Source organism: Pan paniscus, chromosome Y, assembly GCF_029289425.2.
Source record: "Pan paniscus chromosome Y, NHGRI_mPanPan1-v2.0_pri, whole genome shotgun sequence".
Classification (NCBI taxonomy): Eukaryota; Metazoa; Chordata; class Mammalia; order Primates; family Hominidae; genus Pan; species Pan paniscus.
Window position 1 is genome coordinate 4,480,744 of NC_073273.2, and position 21,312 is coordinate 4,502,055.

The following is a 21,312-nucleotide window of genomic DNA, read 5'->3' on the forward strand; positions in this document are numbered from 1 at the left end:
TTTCCATTCCATTCCATTCGGGTTGATTCCATTCCATTCAATTCCATTCGTTTTGATTCCAATCCATTCCATTCCATTCCATTCCTTTCCATTCGGGTTGATTCCATTCCATTCCATTCCATTGCATTCCATTCCATTCCATTCCATTCCATACCATTCCATTCGGGTTGATTCCATTCCATTCCATTCTATTGCATTCGGGTTGATTCCATTCCATTCCATTCCATTCCTTTCCATTACATTTGACTTGATTCCATTCCATTCCATTCCATTCCATTCGGGTTGATTCCACTCCATTCCATTCCATTCCATTCCATTTCATTCGGTTTTATTCCATTCCATTCCATTCCATTCAATTCCATTCCATTCCATTTCATTGCATACCATTCCATTCGGTATGATTCCATTCCATTCCATTCCATTCGGCTTGATTCCATTCCATACAATTCCATTCCATTCGTTTTGTTTCCGTTCCATTCCATTCCATTCCGTTCGTTTTGATTCCATTCCATTCCATTCCATTCCATTCGGGTTGATTGCATTCCACTCCATTCCATTCCATTCGATTCCATTCTCGTTGATTCCATTCCAATCCATTCCATTCCATTCGGGTTATTTCAATTCCATTCCTTTCAATTCCACTCGGGTTGATTACATTTTATTCCATTCGGGTTGATTCCATTCCATTCCATTCCATTCCATTCGGATTGATTCCATTCCATTCCATTCCATTCCATTCCATTCCATTCCATTCCATTCGCAATGATTCCATTCCATTCCATTCCAATCGGGTTGATTCCATTCCATTCCATTCCATTCCTTTCCATTCCCTTCCAATCGGGTTGATTCCATTCCATTCAATTCCATTCGTTTTGATTCCATTCCATTCCATTCCATTCCATTACATTGCATTCCATTGTGGTTGATTCCATTCCATTCCATTCCATTCCATTCCATTCCATTCCATTCCATTGCATTCCATACCATTCCATTCGGGTTGTTTCCATTCCATTCCATTCTATTGCATTCGGGTTGATTCCATTCCATTCCATTCCATTCCTTTCCATTACAAATGACTTGATTCCATTCCATTCCATTCCATTCCATTCGGGTGATTCCATTCTATTCCATTCCTTTCCATTCGGGTTGACTCCATTCCATTCCATTCCATTCCTTTCCATTCCATTCGGATTGATTCCATTCCATTCCATTCCATTCCATTCCATTCCAATCCTTTCCATTCCATTCCATTCGGGTTGATTCCATTCCATTCCATTCCATTCCATTCCATTCCATGCCATTCCATTCCATTCGGGTTGATTCCATTCCAATCCATTCCATTCCATTACAATCGTGTTGATTCCATTCCATTCCATTCCATTCCAATCGGGTTGATTCCATTCCAGTCCGTTGCATTCCATTCCATTCCATTCCATTCGTGTTGATTCCATTCCATTCAATACTTTCCATTCCATTCCATTCCATTCCATTCTATTCGTTTTGCTTCCAATCCATTCAATTCCATTCCATTCCATTCCATTCCATTCCATTCCATTTGGGTTGATTACATTCCATTCCATTCCATTCCATTTCATTCCATGACATTCCCTGCCATTCTATTGCATTCGGGGGGATTCCATTCCATTCCATTCCATTCCATTCCATTACATATGACTTGATTCCATTCCATTCCATTCCATTCCTTTCCATTCGGGTTTATTTCATTGCATTCTATTGCATTCCATTCCATTCAATTCGGGTTGATTCCATTCCATTCCATTCCATTCCATACGGTTTTATTCCATTCCCTTCCATTCCATTCCATTCAGCTTGATTCCATTCCATTCCATTCCATTCCACTCCATTCCATTCGCTTTGATTCCATTCCATTCCATTCCATTCCATTCCATTCCATTCCATTCCATTCCATTCCATTCGTTTTGATTCCATTCCACTCCATTCCATTCCATTCGTGTTGATTCCATTCCATTCCATTCCATTCCATTCCATTCCATTCCATTCCATTCCAATCGGGTTGATTCCATTCCAGTCCATTGCATTCCATTCCATTCCATTCCATTCGTGTTGATTCCATTCCTTTCAATACTTTCCATTCCAATCCATTCCATTCCATTCCATTCGTGTTGCTTCCAATCCATTCAATTCCATTCCATTCCATTCCATTCCATTCCATTCCATTTGGGTGGATTCCATTCCATTCCATTCCATTCCATTTCATTCCATGACATTCCCTGCCATTCTATTGCATTCGGGTGGATTCCATTCCATTCCATTCCATTCCATTCCATTACATATGACTTGATTCCATTCCATTCCATTCCATTCCTTTCCATTCGGGTTTATTTCATTGAATTCTATTGCATTCCATTCCATTCAATTCGGGTTGATTCCATTCCATTCCATTCCATTCCATTCCATACGGTTTTATTCCATTCCCTTCCATTCCATTCCATTCAGCTTGATTCCATTCCATTCCATTCCATTCCACTCCATTCCATTCGTTTTGATTCCATTCCATTCCATTCCATTCCATTCCATTCGTTTTGATTCCATTCCACTCCATTCCATTCCATTCGTGTTGATTCCATTCCATTCCATTCCATTCCATTCCATTCCTTTCCATTCCATTCGGCTTGATTCCATTCCATTCCATTCCTTTTCATTCCATTCCATTCGTTTTGATTCCATTCCATTACATTCCATTCCATTCGGGTTGATTCCATTCCACTGCATTCCATTCCATTCGGATTGATTCCATTCCATTCCATTCCATTTCATTCCATGCCATTCCATTCCATTCTATTCCATTCGGGTTGATTCCATTCCATTCAACTCCATTGCATATGACTTGATTCCATTCCATTCCATTCCATTCCATTCGGCTTTATTCCATTCCATTCCATTCCATTTCATTCGGGTTGATTCCATTCCATTCCATTCCTTTCCATTCGGGTTGACTCCATTCCAATCCATTCCATTCCAGTCATTTCCATTCCATTCGGATTGATTCCATTCCATTCCATTCCATTCCTTTCCATTCCATTCCATTCGGGTTGGTTCCATTCCATTCAATTCCATTCGTTTTGATTCCATTCCATTCCATTCCATTCCATTCCATTCCATTCCATTCGGGTTGATTCCATTCCATTCCATTCCATACCATTCCATTCGGGTTGATTCCATTCCATTCCATTCTATTGCATTCGGGTTGATTCCATTCCATTCCATTCCATTCCATTCCATTCCATTCGGGTTGATTCCAATCCATTCCAATCCATTCCATTCCATACCATTCGTGTTACATCCATTCCATTCCATTCCTTTCCATTCGGGTTGATTGCAATCCATTCCATTCCATTCCATTCCATTCCATTCCATTCCATTCCATTCCATTCCTTTCCATTCCGTTAGATTCAGGTTGATTCCATTCCATTCCATTCCATTCGTGTTGATTCCATTCCACTCCATTGCATTCCATTCTATTCCATTCAATTCTGGTTGATTCCAAATCATTCTATTCCATTCCATTCCATTCCTTTCCATTACGTTAGATTCGGGTTGATTCCATTCCATTCCATTCCATTCGTGTTGATTCCATTCCACTCCATTCCATTCCACTCCATTCCATTCCATTCGGGTTGATTCCAAATCATTCTATTCCACTCCATTCCGTTCCATTCCATTCCACTCCATTCCTTTCGGGGTGATTCTATTCCATTCCATTCTATTCCATTCCATTCCATTCCATTCCAATCGGGTTGATTCCATTCCATTCCATTCCATTCCATTCCATTCCATTCCATTCCATGCCATTCCATTCCATGCCATTCGTGTTGATTCCATTCCATTCCATTCCATTCCATTACCTTCCATTCCATTTGTTTTGTTTCCATTCCAATCCATTGCATTCCATTCCATGCCGTTCCATTCCATTCTGGTTCATTCCATTCCATTCCATTCCATTCCATTCCATTCCATTCCATTCCATTCCATTCCTTTCGGGGTGATTCTATTCCATTCTATTCCATTTCATTCTATTCCATTCCATTCCATTCGGATTGATTCCATTCCATTCCATTCCATTCCGTTCCATTCCGTTCCATGCCTTTCGGGTTGACTCCATTCCATTCCTTTCCATTCCATTCCATTCCATTCCATTCGGGTTGATTCCATTCCATTCCATTTCATTCCATTCCATTCGTGTTTCATCCATTCCTTTCCATTCCATTCCATTGCATTCCATTCGTGTGATTCCATTGCATTCCATTCCTTTCCATTCGGGTTGACTCCATTCCATTCCATTCCATTCCTTTCCATTCCATTCGGATTGATTCCATTCCATTCCATTCCCTTCCATTCCATTCCATTCCATTCCATTCCTTTCCATTCCATTCCATTCGGGTTGAATCTATTCCATTCCATTCCATTCCTTTAGATTCCATTCGGATTGATTCCATTCCATTCCATTCCATTCCATTCCATTCCTTTCCATTCCATTCCATTCGGGTTGATTCCATTCCACTCCTTTCCATTCCTTTCCATTAAATTCCATTCGTTTTTATTCCATTCCTTTCCATTCCATTTGGGTTGATTCCATTCCATTCCATTCCATTTCATTCCATGCCATTCCATTCCATTCCATTTCATTCGGGTTGATTCCATTCTATTCCATTCCTTTAAATTCGGGTTGACTCCATTCTAATCCATTCCATTCCAGTCATTTCCATTCCATTCGGATTGATTCCATTCCATTCCATTCCATTCCTTTCCATTCCATTCCATTCGGGTTGATTCCATTCCATTCAATTCCATTCGTTTTGATCCCATTCCATTCCATTCCATTCCATTCCATTCGGGTTGATTCCCTTCCATTCCATTCCATTCCATTCCATTCCATTCCATTCCATACCATTCCATTCCATTCCATTCGGGATGATTCCATTCCATTCCATTCCATTATGCTTGATTCCATTCCGTTCCATTCCATTCCATTCCATTCCATTCCATTCATTTTGACTCCATTCCATTCTATTCCATTCCATTCGGGTTGATTACATTCCATTCTATTCCATTCCACTCCATTCCATTCCATTCGATTCCATTCTCGTTGATTCCATTACATTCCATTGCATTCCTTTCGAGTTATTTCCATTCCATTCCATTCAATTCCACTCGAGTTGCTTCTATTATATTACATTCGGGTTGATTCCATTCCATTCGATTCCACTCCATTGGGGTAGATTGATTCCATTCCATTCCATTCCATTCCATTCCATTCAGTTCCATTCCATTCCATTCGGATTGATTCCATTCCATTCCATTCCATTCCATTCCATTCCATTCCATTCCATTCAGGTTACATCCATTCCATTCCATTCCATTCCATTCCATTCGGGTAGTTTCCATTCCATTCCATTCCTTTAGATTCGGGTTGACTCCATTCCATTCCATTCCATTCCATTCCTTTCCATTCCATTGGGATTGATTCCATTCCAGTCCATTCCTTTCCATTCCATTCCATTCGGGTTGAATCCATTCCATTCCATTCCATACCATTTGGGTTGATACCATTCCATTCCATTCCATTCCATTCCATTCCATTCCATTCGGATTGATTCCATTCCATTCCATTCTATACCATGCCATTCCATTCGTGTTACATCCATTCCATTCCATTCCATTCCATTCCATTCCATTCCATTCCGGTTGATTCCATTCCATTCCATTCCTTTCCATTCGGGTTGACTCCATTCCATTGCATTCCATTTCTTGCCATTCCATTGGGATTGATTCCATTCCATTCCATTCCATTCCATTCCTTTCCATTCCATTCCATTCGGCTTGACTCCATTCCATTCCATTCCATTCCATTCGTTTTGATTCTGTTCCATTCCATTCCATTCCATTCCATTCGTTTTGATTCCATTCCATTCCATTCCATTCCATACGGGTTGATTCCATTCCATTCCATTCCATTCCACTAGATTCCATTCCATTCGATTCCATTCTCGTTGATTCCTTTCCAATCCATTCCATTCCATTCGGGTTATTTCAATTCCATTCCATTCAATTCCACTCGGGTTGATCACATTATATTCCATTCGGGTTGATTCCATTCCATTCCATTCCATTCCATTCGGCTTGATTCCATTCCATTCCATTCCATTCCATTCCATTCCATTCCATTCCATTCCATTCGGAATGATTCCATTCCATTCCATTCCGTTCCATTCCTCTCGGGTTGACTCCATTCCATTCCATTCCGTTCCATTACATTCCATTCCATTCGGGTTGATTCCATTCCATTCCATTCCATTCCATTCCCTTCGTGTTACATCCATTCCATTCCGTTCCATTCCATTCCTTTCCATTCCATTCGGGTTGATTCCATTCCATTCCTTTCCATTCCTTTCCATTAAATTCCATTCGTGTTTATTCCATTCCATTCCATTCCATTTTGGTTGATTCCATTCCATTCCATTCCATTTCATTCCATGCCATTCCATTCCATTCTATTCCATTCGGGTTGATTCCATTCCATTCCACTCCATTGCATATGACTTGATTCCATTCCATTCCATTCCATTCCATTCGGCTTTATTCCATTCCATTCCATTCCATTTCATTCGGGTTGATTCCATTCCATTCCATTCCTTTCCATTCGGGTTGACTCCATTCCAATCCATTCCATTCCAGTCATTTCCATTCCATTCGGATTGATTCCATTCCATTCCATTCCATTCATTTCCATTCCATTCCATTCGGGTTGGTTCCATTCCATTCAATTCCATTCGTTTTGATTCCATTCCATTCCATTCCATTCCATTCCATTCGGGTTGATTCCATTCCATTCCATTCCATACCATTCCGTTCGGGTTGATTCCATTCCATTCCATTCTATTGCATTCGGGTTGATTCCATTCCATTCCATTCCATTCCATTCCATTCGGGTTGATTCCAATCCATTCCATTCCATTCCATTCCATACCATTCGTGTTACATCCATTCCATTCCATTCCTTTCCATTCGGGTTGATTGCATTCCATTCCATTCCATTCCATTCCATTCCATTCCTTTCCATTCCGTTAGATTCAGGTTGATTCCATTCCATTCCATTCCATTCGTGTTGATTCCATTCCACTCCATTGCATTCCATTCCATTCCATTCAATTCGGGTTGATTCCAAATCATTCTATTCCATTCCATTCCATTCCTTTCCATTACGTTAGTTTCGGGTTGATTCCATTCCATTCCATTCCATTCGTGTTGATTCCATTCCACTCCATTCCATTCCATTCCATTCCATTCCATTCGGGTTGATTCCAAATCATTCTATTCCACTCCATTCCGTTCCATTCCATTCCACTCCATTCCTTTCGGGGTGATTCTATTCCATTCCATTCTATTCCATTCCTTTCCATTCCATTCCAATCGGGTTGATTCCATTCCATTCCATTCCATTCCATTCCATTCCATTCCATTCCATTCCATTCCATGCCATTCGTGTTGATTCCATTCCATTCCATTCCATTCCATTACCTTCCATTCCATTTGTTTTGTTTCCATTCCAATCCATTGCATTCCATTCCATGCCGTTCCATTCCATTCTGGTTCATTCCATTCCATTCCATTCCATTCCATTCCATTCCATTCCATTCCATTCCATTCCTTTCGGGGTGATTCTATTCCATTCTATTCCATTTCATTCTATTCCATTCCATTCCATTCGGATTGATTCCATTCCATTCCATTCCATTCCGTTCCATTCCGTTCCATGCCTATCGGGTTGACTCCATTCCATTCCTTTCCATTCCATTCCATTCCATTCCATTCGGGTTGATTCCATTCCATTCCATTTCATTCCATTCCATTCGTGTTTCATCCATTCCTTTCCATTCCATTCCATTGCATTCCATTCGTGTGATTCCATTGCATTCCATTCCTTTCCATTCGGGTTGACTCCATTCCATTCCATTCCATTCCTTTCCATTCCATTCGGATTGATTCCATTCCATTCCATTCCATTCCATTCCATTCCATTCCATTCCTTTCCATTCCATTCCATTCGGGTTGAATCTATTCCATTCCATTCCATTCCTTTAGATTCCATTCGGATTGATTCCATTCCATTCCATTCCATTCCATTCCATTCCATTCCTTTCCATTCCATTCCATTCGGGATGATTCCATTCCACTCCTTTCCATTCCTTTCCATTAAATTCCATTCGTGTTTATTCCATTCCATTCCATTCCATTTGGGCTGATTCCATTCCATTCCATTCCATTTCATTCCATGCCATTCCATTCCATTCCATTTCATTCGGCTTGATTCCATTCTATTCCATTCCTTTAAAGTCGGGTTGACTCCATTCTAATCCATTCCATTCCAGTCATTTCCATTCCATTCGGATTGATTCCATTCCATTCCATTCCATTCCTTTCCATTCCATTCCATTCGGGTTGATTCCATTCCATTCAATTCCATTCGTTTTGATCCCATTCCATTCCATTCCATTCCATTCCATTCCATTCGGGTTGATTCCCTTCCATTCCATTCCATTCCATTCCATTCCATTCCATTCCATACCATTCCATTCCATTCCATTCGGGATGATTCCATTCCATTCCATTCCATTATGCTTGATTCCATTCCGTTCCATTCCATTCCATTCCATTCCATTCCATTCCATTCTTTTTGACTCCATTCCATTCTATTCCATTCCATTCGGGTTGATTACATTCCATTCTATTCCATTCCACTCCATTCCATTCCATTCGATTCCATTCTCGTTGATTCCATTACATTCCATTGCATTCCTTTCGAGTTATTTCCATTCCTTTCCATTCAATTCCACTCGAGTTGATTCTATTATATTACATTCGTGTTGATTCCATTCCATTCGATTCCATTCCATTGGGGTAGATTGATTCCATTCCATTCCATGCCATTCCATTCAGTTCCATTCCATTCCATTCGGATTGATTCCATTCCATTCCATTCCATTCCATTCCATTCCATTCAGGTTACATCCATTCCATTCCATTCCATTCCATTCCATTCGGGTAGTTTCCATTCCATTCCATTCCTTTAGATTCGGGTTGACTCCATTCCATTCCATTCCATTCCATTCCTTTCCATTCCATTGGGATTGATTCCATTCCATTCCATTCCAGTCCATTCCTTTCCATTCCATTCCATTCGGGTTGAATCCATTCCATTCCATTCCATACCATTTGGGTTGATACCATTCCATTCCATTCCATTCCATTCCATTCCATTCCATTCCATTCGGATTGATTCCATTCCATTCCATTCCATCCCATGCCATTCCATTCGTGTTACATCCATTCCATTCCATTCCATTCCATTCCATTCCATTCCATTCCATTCCGGTTGATTCCATTCCATTCCATTCCTTTCCATTCGGGTTGACTCCATTCCATTGCATTCCATTCCTTGCCATTCCATTGGGATTGATTCCATTCCATTCCATTCCATTCCATTCCATTCCTTTCCATTCCATTCCATTCGGCTTGACTCCATTCCATTCCATTCCATTCCATTCGTTTTGATTCTGTTCCATTCCATTCCATTCCATTCCATTCGTTTTGATTCCATTCCATTACACTCCATTCCATACGGGTTGATTCCATTCCATTCAATTCCATTCCACTAGATTCCATTCCATTCGATTCCATTCTCGTTGATTCCTTTCCAATCCATTCCATTCGATTCGGGTTGTTTCAATTCCATTCCATTCAATTCCACTCGGGTTGATCACATTATATTCCATTCGGGTTGATTCCATTCCATTCCATTCCATTCCATTCGGGTTGATTCCATTCCATTCCATTCCATTCCATTCCATTCCATTCCATTCCATTCCATTCCATTCCATTCCATTCCATTCGGAATGATTCCATTCCATTCCATTCCGTTCCATTCCTCTCGGGTTGACTCCATTCCATTCCATTCCGTTCCATTACATTCCATTCCATTCGGGTTGATTCCATTCCATTCCATTCCATTCCATTCGTGTTACATCCATTCCATTCCATTCCATTCCATTCCTTTCCATTCCATTCGGGTTGATTCCATTCCATTCCTTTCCATTCCTTTCCATTAAATTCCATTCGTGTTTATTCCATTCCATTCCATTCCATTTTGGTTGATTCCTTTCCATTCCATTCCATTTCATTCCATGCCATTCCATTCCATTCTATTCCATTCGGGTTGATTCCATTCCATTCCACTCCATTGCATATGACTTGATTCCATTCCATTCCATTCCATTCCATTCGGCTTTATTCCATTCCATTCCATTCCATTTCATTCGGGTTGATTCCATTTCATTCCATTCCTTTCCATTCGGGTTGACTCCATTCCAATCCATTCCATTCCAGTCATTTCCATTCCATTCGGATTGATTCCATTCCATTCCATTCCATTCCATTCCATTCCATTCGGGTTGGTTCCATTCCATTCAATTCCATTCGTTTTGATTCCATTCCATTCCATTCCATTCCATTCCATTCCATTCCATTCCATTCCATTCCATTCCATTCGGGTTGATTCCATTCCATTCCATTCCATACCATTCCATTCGGGTTGATTCCATTCCATTCCATTCTATTGCATTCGGGTTGATTCCATTCCATTCCATTCCATTCCTTTCCATTACATATGACTTGAATCCATTCCATTCCATTCCATTCCATTCCATTCGGGTTGATTCCATTCCATTCCATTCCATTCCATTCCATTCCATTTCATTCCATTTCATTCGGTTTTATTCCATTCCATTCCATTCCATTCCATTCCATTCCATTCCATTCCATTCCATTTCATTCCATTCCATTCCATTCGGTATGATTCCATTCCATTCCATTCCATTCGGGTTGATTCCATTACACTCCATTCCATTCCATTCGATTCCATTCTCTTTGATTCCATTCCAATCCATTCCATTCCATTCGGGTTATTTCAATTCCGTTCCTTTCAATTCCACTCGGTTTGATTACATTTTATTCCATTCGGGCTGATTGCATTCCATTCCATTCCATTCCTTTCAGGTTGATTCCATTCCATTCCATTCCATTCCATTCCATTCCATTCCATTCGGAATGATTCCATTCCATTCCATTCTGTTCCATTCCTCTCGGGTTGAATCCATTCCATTCCATTCCGTTCCATTCCATTCCATTCCATTCGGGTTGATTCCATTCCATTCCATTCCATTCCATTCCATTCCTGTTACATCCATTCCATTCCATTCCATTACATTACATTCCATTCGGGTTGATTCCATTACATTCCACTCCATTACATATGACTTGATTCCATTCCATTCCATTCCATTCCATTCGGCTTTATTCCATTCCATTCCATTCCATTTCATTCGGGATGATTCCATTCCATTCCATTCCATTCCTTTCCATTCGGGTTGGCTCCATTCCAATCCAATCCATTCCAGTCATTTCCATTCCATTCGGATTGATTCCATTCCATTCCATTCAATTCCTTTCCATTCCATTCCATTCGGGTTGATTCCATTCCATTCAATTCCATTCGTTTTGATTCCAATCCATTCCATTCCATTCTATTCCATTCCATTCCATTCCATTCCATTCCATTCCATTCGGGTTGATTCCTTTCCATTCCATTCCATTCCATTCCATTCCATTCCATTCCATACCATTCCATTCGGGTTGATTCCATTCCATGCCATTCCATTCCATTCTGTTTGATTCCATTCCACTCCATTCCATTCCATTCCATTCCATTCCATTCCATTCCATTCAATTCCTTTAGGGGTGATTCTATTTCATTCTATTCCATTTCATTCTATTCCATAACATAACATTCGGATTGATTCCATTCCATTCCATTCCATTCTCTTCCATTCCGTTCCATTCCTTTCGGGTTGACTCCATTCCATTCCATTCCATTCCATTCCATTCTATTCCATTCCATTCCATTCCATTCGGGTTGATTTCTTTCCATTCTATTACATTCCATTCGTCTTACATCCATTCCATTCCATTCCATTCCTGTCGGGTGATTCCATTCCATTCCATTCCTTTCCATTCGGATTGACTCCATTCCATTCCATTCCATTCCTTTCCATTCCATTCGGATTGATTCCATTCCATTCCATTCCTTTCCATTCCATTCCATTCGGGTTGATTCCATTCCATTCCTTTCCTTTCCATTCGGGTTAATTTCATTGCATTCAATTGCATTCCATTCCATTCAATTCTGGTTGATTCCATTCCATTCCATTCCATTTCATTCCATTCGATTCCATTCGTGTTGATTCCATTCCATTCCATTCCATTCCATTCCATTCGGGTTGATTCCATTCCATTCCATTTCATTCCAATCCATTCCATTCCTCTCGGGTCGATTCTATTCCATTCCATTCCATTCCATTCTTTTCTTGTTGATTTCATTCCATTCCTTTCCATTCCATTCCATTCCATTCCATTCGGGTTGATTCCAATCCATTCCATTCCATTCCATTCCATACCATTCGTGTTACATCCATTCCATTCCATTCCTTTCCATTCGGGTTGATTGCATTCCATTCCATTCCATTCCATTCCATTCCATTCCATTCCATTGCATGCCATTCCATTCCATTCGTATTGATTCCATTCCACTCCATTCCATTCCGTTCCATTCCTTTCGGTTTGACTGCATTCCATTGCATAACTTTCCATTCCAATCCATTCCATTCGGGTTGATTCCAATCCATTCCATTCCATTCCATTCCATTCCATTCCATTCCATTCGTGTTACATCCATTCCATTCCATTCGGGTTGATTCAATTCCATTCCATTCCTTTCCATTCCGGTTGATAGAATTCCATTCCATTCCATTCCATTCCATTCCATTCCATTCCATTCCATTCCTTTCCATTCCATTCCATTCCATTCTGATTGATTCCATTCCATTCCATTCCATTCCATTCCATTCCTTTCCATTCCATTAGATTCGGGTTGATTCCATTCCATTCCATTCCATTCGTGTTGATTCAATTCCACTCCGTTCCATTCCATTCCATTCCATTCCATTCCATTCGGGTTGAATCCAAATAATTCTATTCCATTCCATTCCGTTCCATTCCATTCCACTCCATTCCTTTCGGGGTGATTGTATTCCATTCCATTCCATTCCATTCCATTCCATTCCATTCCATTCCAATCGGGTTGATTCCACTCCATTCCATTCCATTCCATTCCATTCCTTGCCATTCGTGTTGATTCCATTCCATTCCATTCCATTCCATTACCTTCCATTCCATTTGGGTTGATTCCATTCCAAACCATTCCATTCCATTCCATCCCGTTCCATTCCATTCGGGTTCATTCCATTCCATTCCATTCCATTTCATTCCATTCCATTCCATTCCTTTCGGGGTGATTCTATTCCATTCTATTCCATTTCATTCTATTCCATTCCATTCCATTCGGATTGATTCCATTCCATTCCATTCCATTCCATTCCATTCCGTTCCATTCCTTTCACGTTGACTCCATTCCATTCCATTCCATTCCATTCCATTCCATTCCATTCCATTCGGGTTGATTCCATTCCATTCCATTCCATTCCATTCCATTTGTGTTACATCCATTCCATTCCATTCCATTCCATTCGGGTGATTCCATTCTATTCCATTCCTTTCCATTCGGGTTGACTCCATTCCATTCCATTCCATTCCTTTCCATTCAATTCGGATTGATTCCATTCCATTCCATTCCATTCCATTCCATTCCAATCCTTTCCATTCCATTCCATTCGGGTTGATTCCATTCCATTCCATTCCATTCCATTCCATTCCATTCCATTCCATTCCATGCCATTCCATTCCATTCGGGTTGATTCCATTCCAATCCATTCCATTCCATTACATTCGTGTTGATTCCATTCCATTCCATTCCATTCCAATCGGGTTGATTCCATTCCAGTCCATTGCATTCCATTCCATTCCATTCCATTCGTGTTGATTCCATTCCATTCAATACTTTCCATTCCATTCCATTCCATTCCATTCTATTCGTTTTGCTTCCAATCCATTCAATTCCATTCCATTCCATTCCATTCCATTCCATTCCATTTGGGTTGATTCCATTCCATTCCATTCCATTCCATTTCATTCCATGACATTCCCTGCCATTCTATGGCATTCGGGTGGATTCCATTCCATTCCATTCCATTCCATTCCATTACATATGACTTGATTCCATTCCCTTCCATTCCATTCCTTTCCATTCGGGTTTATTTCATTGCATTCTATTGCATTCCATTCCATTCAATTCGGGTTGATTCCATTCCATTCCATTCCATTCCATACGGCTTTATTCCATTCCCTTCCATTCCATTCCATTCAGCTTGATTCCATTCCATTCCATTCCATTCCACTCCATTCCATTCGTTTTGATTCCATTCCATTCCATTCCATTCCATTCCATTCCATTCCATTCCATTACATTCGTTTTGATTCCATTCCACTCCATTCCATTCCATTCGTGTTGATTCCATTCCATTCCATTCCATTCCATTCCATTCCATTCCATTCCATTCCATTCCATTTCATTCCATTCCAATCGGGTTGATTCCATTCCAGTCCATTGCATTCCATTCCATTCCATTCCATTCGTGTTGATTCCATTCCTTTCAATACTTTCCATTCCATTCCATTCCATTCCATTCCATTCGTGTTGCTTCCAATCCATTCAATTCCATTCCATTCCATTCCATTCCATTCCATTCCATTTTTGTTGATTCCATTCCATTCCATTCCATTCCATTTCATTCCATGACATTCCCTGCCATTCTATTGCATTCGGGTGGATTCCATTCCATTCCATTCCATTCCATTCCATTCCATTACATATGACTTGATTCCATTCCATTCCATTCCATTCCTTTCCATTCGGGTTTATTTCATTGCATTCTATTGAATTCCATTCCATTCAATTCGGGTTGATTCCATTCCATTCCATTCCATTCCATACGGTTTTATTCCATTCCCTTCCATTCCATTCCATTCAGCTTGATTCCATTCCATTCCATTCCATTCCACTCCATTCCATTCGTTTTGAATCCATTCCATTCCATTCCATTCCATTCCATTCCATTCGTTTTGATTCCATTCCACTCCATTCCATTCCATTCGTGTTGATTCCATTCCATTCCATTCCATTCCATTCCATTCCATTCCATTCCATTCCATTCCAATCGGGTTTATTCCATTCCAGTCCATTGCATTCCATTCCATTCCATTCCATTCGTGTTGATTCCATTCCTTTCAATACTTTCCATTCCATTCCATTCCATTCCATTCCATTCGTGTTGTTTCCAATCCATTCAATTCCATTCCATTCCATTCCATTCCATTCCATTCCATTTGGGTTGATTCCATTCCATTCCATTCCATTCCATTTCATTCCATGACATTCCCTGCCATTCTATTGCATTCGGGTGGATTCCATTCCATTCCATTCCATTCCATTCCATTACATATGACTTGATTCCATTCCATTCCATTCCATTCCTTTCCATTCGGGTTTATTTCATTGAATTCTATTGCATTCCATTCCATTCAATTCGGGTTGATTCCATTCCATTCCATTCCATTCCATACGGTTTTATTCCATTCCCTTCCATTCCATTCCATTCAGCTTGATTCCATTCCATTCCATTCCATTCCACTCCATTCCATTCGTTTTGATTCCATTCCATTCCATTCCATTCCATTCCATTCCATTCCATTCCATTCGTTTTGATTCCATTCCACTCCATTCCATTCCATTCGTGTTGATTCCATTCCATTCCATTCCATTCCATTCCATTCCTTTCCATTCCATTCGGCTTGATTCCATTCCATTCCATTCCTTTTCATTCCATTCCATTCGTTTTGATTCCATTCCATTACATTCCATTCCATTCGGGTTGATTCCATTCCACTGCATTCCATTCCATTCGGATTGATTCCATTCCATTCCATTCCATTTCATTCCATGCCATTCCATTCCATTCTATTCCATTCGGGTTGATTCCATTCCATTCCACTCCATTGCATATGACTTGATTCCATTCCATTCCATTCCATTCCATTCGGCTTTATTCCGTTCCATTCCATTCCATTTCATTCGGGTTGTTTCCATTCCATTCCATTCCTTTCCATTCGGGTTGACTCCATTCCAATCCATTCCATTCCAGTCATTTCCATTCCATTCGGATTGATTCCATTCCATTCCATTCCATTCCTTTCCATTCCATTCCATTCGGGTTGGTTCCATTCCATTCAATTCCATTCGTTTTGATTCCATTCCATTCCATTCCATTCCATTCCATTCCATTCCATTCGGGTTGATTCCATTCCATTCCATTCCATACCATTCCATTCGGGTTGATTCCATTCCATTCCATTCTATTGCATTCGGGTTGATTCCATTCCATTCCATTCCATTCCATTCCATTCCATTCGGGTTGATTCCAATCCATTCCAATCCATTCCATTCCATACCATTCGTGTTACATCCATTCCATTCCATTCCTTTCCATTCGGGTTGATTGCAATCCATTCCATTCCATTCCATTCCATTCCATTCCATTCCATTCCATTCCATTCCTTTCCATTCCGTTAGATTCAGGTTGATTCCATTCCATTCCATTCCATTCGTGTTGATTCCATTCCACTCCATTGCATTCCATTCCATTCCATTCAATTCTGGTTGATTCCAAATCATTCTATTCCATTCCATTCCATTCCTTTCCATTACGTTAGATTCGGGTTGATTCCATTCCATTCCATTCCATTCGTGTTGATTCCATTATACTCCATTCCATTCCACTCCATTCCATTCCATTCGGGTTGATTCCAAATCATTCTATTCCACTCCATTCCGTTCCATTCCATTCCACTCCATTCCTTTCGGGGTGATTCTATTCCATTCCATTCTATTCCATTCCATTCCATTCCATTCCAATCGGGTTGATTCCATTCAATTCCATTCCATTCCATTCCATTCCATTCCATTCCATGCCATTCCATTCCATGCCATTCGTGTTGATTCCATTCCATTCCATTCCATTCCATTCCTTTCCATTCCATTCGGGTTGATTCCATTCCATTCCTTTCCATTCCTTTCCATTAAATTCCATTCGTGTTTATTCCATTCCATTCCATTCCATTTTGGTTGATTCCTTTCCATTCCATTCCATTTCATTCCATGCCATTCCATTCCATTCCATTCCATTACCTTCCATTCCATTTGTTTTGTTTCCATTCCAATCCATTGCATTCCATTCCATGCCGTTCCATTCCATTCTGGTTCATTCCATTCCATTCCATTCCATTCCATTCCATTCCATTCCATTCCATTCCATTCCATTCCATTCCTTTCGGGGTGATTCTATTCCATTCTATTCCATTTCATTCTATTCCATTCCATTCCATTCGGATTGATTCCATTCCATTCCATTCCATTCCGTTCCATTCCGTTCCATGCCTTTCGGGTTGACTCCATTCCATTCCTTTCCATTCCATTCCATTCCATTCCATTCGGGTTGATTCCATTCCATTCCATTTCATTCCATTCCATTCGTGTTTCATCCATTCCTTTCCATTCCATTCCATTGCATTCCATTCGTGTGATTACATTGCATTCCATTCCTTTCCATTCGGGTTGACTCCATTCCATTCCATGCCATTCCTTTCCATTCCATTCGGATTGATTCCATTCCATTCCATTCCCTTCCATTCCATCCCATTCCATTCCATTCCTTTCCATTCCATTCCATTCGGGTTGAATCTATTCCATTCCATTCCATTCCTTTAGATTCCATTCGGATTGATTCCATTCCATTCCATTCCATTCCATTCCATTCCTTTCCATTCCATTCCATTCGGGTTGATTCCATTCCACTCCTTTCCATTCCTTTCCATTAAATTCCATTCGTTTTTATTCCATTCCTTTCCATTCCATTTGGGTTGATTCCATTCCATTCCATTCCATTTCATTCCATGCCATTCCATTCCATTCCATTTCATTCGGGTTGATTCCATTCTATTGCATTCCTTTAAATTCGGGTTGACTCCATTCTAATCCATTCCATTCCAGTCATTTCCATTCCATTCGGATTGATTCCATTCCATTCCATTCCATTCCTTACCATTCCATTCCATTCGGGTTGATTCCATTCCATTCAATTCCATTCGTTTTGATCCCATTCCATTCCATTCCATTCGTGTTGATTCCCTTCCATTCCATTCCATTCCATTCCATTCCATTCCATTCCATTCCATACCATTCCATTCCATTCCATTCGGGATGATTCCATTCCATTCCATTCCATTATGCTTGATTCCATTCCGTTCCATTCCATTCCATTCCATTCCATTTCATTCATTTTGACTCCATTCCATTCTATTCCATTCCATTCGGGTTGATTACATTCCATTCTATTCCATTCCACTCCATTCCATTCCATTCGATTCCATTCTCGTTGATTCCATTACATTCCATTGCATTCCTTTCGAGTTATTTCCATTCCATTCCATTCAATTCCACTCGAGTTGCTTCTATTATATTATATTCGGGTTGATTCCATTCCATTCGATTCCATTCCATTGGGGTAGATTGATTCCATTCCATTCCATTCCATTCCATTCCATTCAGTTCCATTCCATTCCATTCGGATTGATTCCATTCCATTCCATTCCATTCCATTCCATTCCATTCAGGTTACATCCATTCCATTCCATTCCATTCCATTCCATTCCATTCGGGTAGTTTCCATTCCATTCCATTCCTTTAGATTCGGGTTGACTCCATTCCATTCCATTCCATTCCATTCCTTTCCATTCCATTGGGATTGATTCCATTCCAGTCCATTCCTTTCCATTCCATTCCATTCGGGTTGAATCCATTGCATTCCATTCCATACCATTTGGGTTGATACCATTCCATTCCATTCCATTCCATTCCATTCCATTCCATTCCATTCCATTCCATTCCATTCGGATTGATTCCATTCCATTCCATTCCATACCATGCCATTCCATTCGTGTTACATCCATTCCATTCCATTCCATTCCATTCCATTCCGGTTGATTCCATTCCATTCCATTCCTTTCCATTCGGGTTGACTCCATTCCATTGCATTCCATTTCTTGCCATTCCATTGGGATTGATTCCATTCCATTCCATTCCATTCCATTCCTTTCCATTCCATTCCATTCGGCTTGACTCCATTCCATTCTATTCCATTCCATTCGTTTTGATTCTGTTCCATTCCATTCCATTCCATTCCATTCGTTTTGATTCCATTCCATTACATTCCATTCCATACGGGTTGATTCCATTCCATTCAATTCCATTCCACTAGATTCCATTCCATTCGATTCCATTCTCGTTGATTCCTTTCCAATCCATTCCATTCCATTCGGGTTATTTCAATTCCATTCCATTCAATTCCACTCGGGTTGATCACATTATATTCCATTCGGGTGGATTCCATTCCATTCCATTCCATTCCATTCGGGTTGATTCCATTCCATTCCATTCCATTCCATTCCATTCCATTCCATTCCATTCCATTCCATTCCATTCGGAATGATTGCATTCCATTCCATTCCGTTCCATTCCTCTCGGGTTGACTCCATTCCATTCCATTCCGTTCCATTACATTCCATTCCATTCGGGTTGATTCCATTCCATTCCATTCCATTCCATTCCCTTCGTGTTACATCCATTCCATTCCGTTCCATTCCATTCCTTTCCATTCCATTCGGGTTGATTCCATTCCATTCCTTTCCATTCCTTTCCATTAAATTCCATTCGTGTTTATTCCATTCCATTCCATTCCATTTTGGTTGATTCCATTCCATTCCATTCCATTTCATTCCATGCCATTCCATTCCATTCTATTCCCTTCAGGTTGATTCCATTCCATTCCACTCCATTGCATATGACTTGATTCCATTCCATTCCATTCCATTCCATTCGGCTTTATTCCATTCCATTCCATTCCATTTCATTCGGGTTGATTCCATTCCATTCCATTCCTTTCCATTCGGGTTGACTCCATTCCAATCCATTCCATTCCAGTCATTTCCATTCCATTCGGATTGATTCCATTCCATTCCATTCCATTCATTTCCATTCCATTCCATTCGGGTTGGTTCCATTCCATTCAATTCCATTCGTTTTGATTCCATTCCATTCCATTCCATTCCATTCCATTCCATTCCATTCCATTCGGGTTGATTCCATTCCATTCCATTCCATACCATTCCGTTCGGTTTGATTCCATTCCATTCCATTCTATTGCATTCGGGTTGATTCCATTCCATTCCATTCCATTCCATTCCATTCGGGTTGATTCCAATCCATTCCATTCCATTCCATTCCATACAATTCGTGTTACATCCATTCCATTCCATTCCTTTCCATTCGGGTTGATTGCATTCCATTCCATTCCATTCCATTCCATTCCTTTCCATTCCGTTAGATTCAGGTTGATTCCATTCCATTCCATTCCATTCGTGTTGATTCCATTCCACTCCATTGCATTCCATTCCATTCCATTCAATTCGGGTTGATTCCAAATCATTCTATTCCATTCCATTACATTCCTTTCCATTACGTTAGTTTCGGGTTGATTCCATTCCATTCCATTCCATTCGTGTTGATTCCATTCCACTCCATTCCATTCCATTCCATTCCATTCCATTCCATTCCATTCCATTCCATTCCATTCGGGTTGATTCCAAATCATTCTATTCCACTCCATTCCGTTCCATTCCATTCCACTCCATTCCTTTCGGGGTGATTCTATTCCATTCCATTCTATTCCATTCCTTTCCATTCCATTCCAATCGGGTTGATTCCATTCCATTCCATTCCATTCCATTCCATTCCATTCCATTCCATTCCATTCCATTCCATGCCATTCGTGTTGATTCCATTCCATTTCATTCCATTCCATTACCTTCCATTCCATTTGTTTTGTTTCCATTCCAATCCATTGCATTCCATTCCATGCCGTTCCATTCCATTCTGGTTCATTCCATTCCATTCCATTCCATTCCATTCCATTCCATTCCATTCCATTCCATTCCATTCCTTTCGGGGTGATTCTATTCCATTCTATTCCATTTCATTCTATTCCATTCCATTCCATTCGGATTGATTCCATTCCATTCCATTCCATTCCGTTCCATTCCGTTCCATGCCTATCGGGTTGACTCCATTCCATTCCTTTCCATTCCATTCCA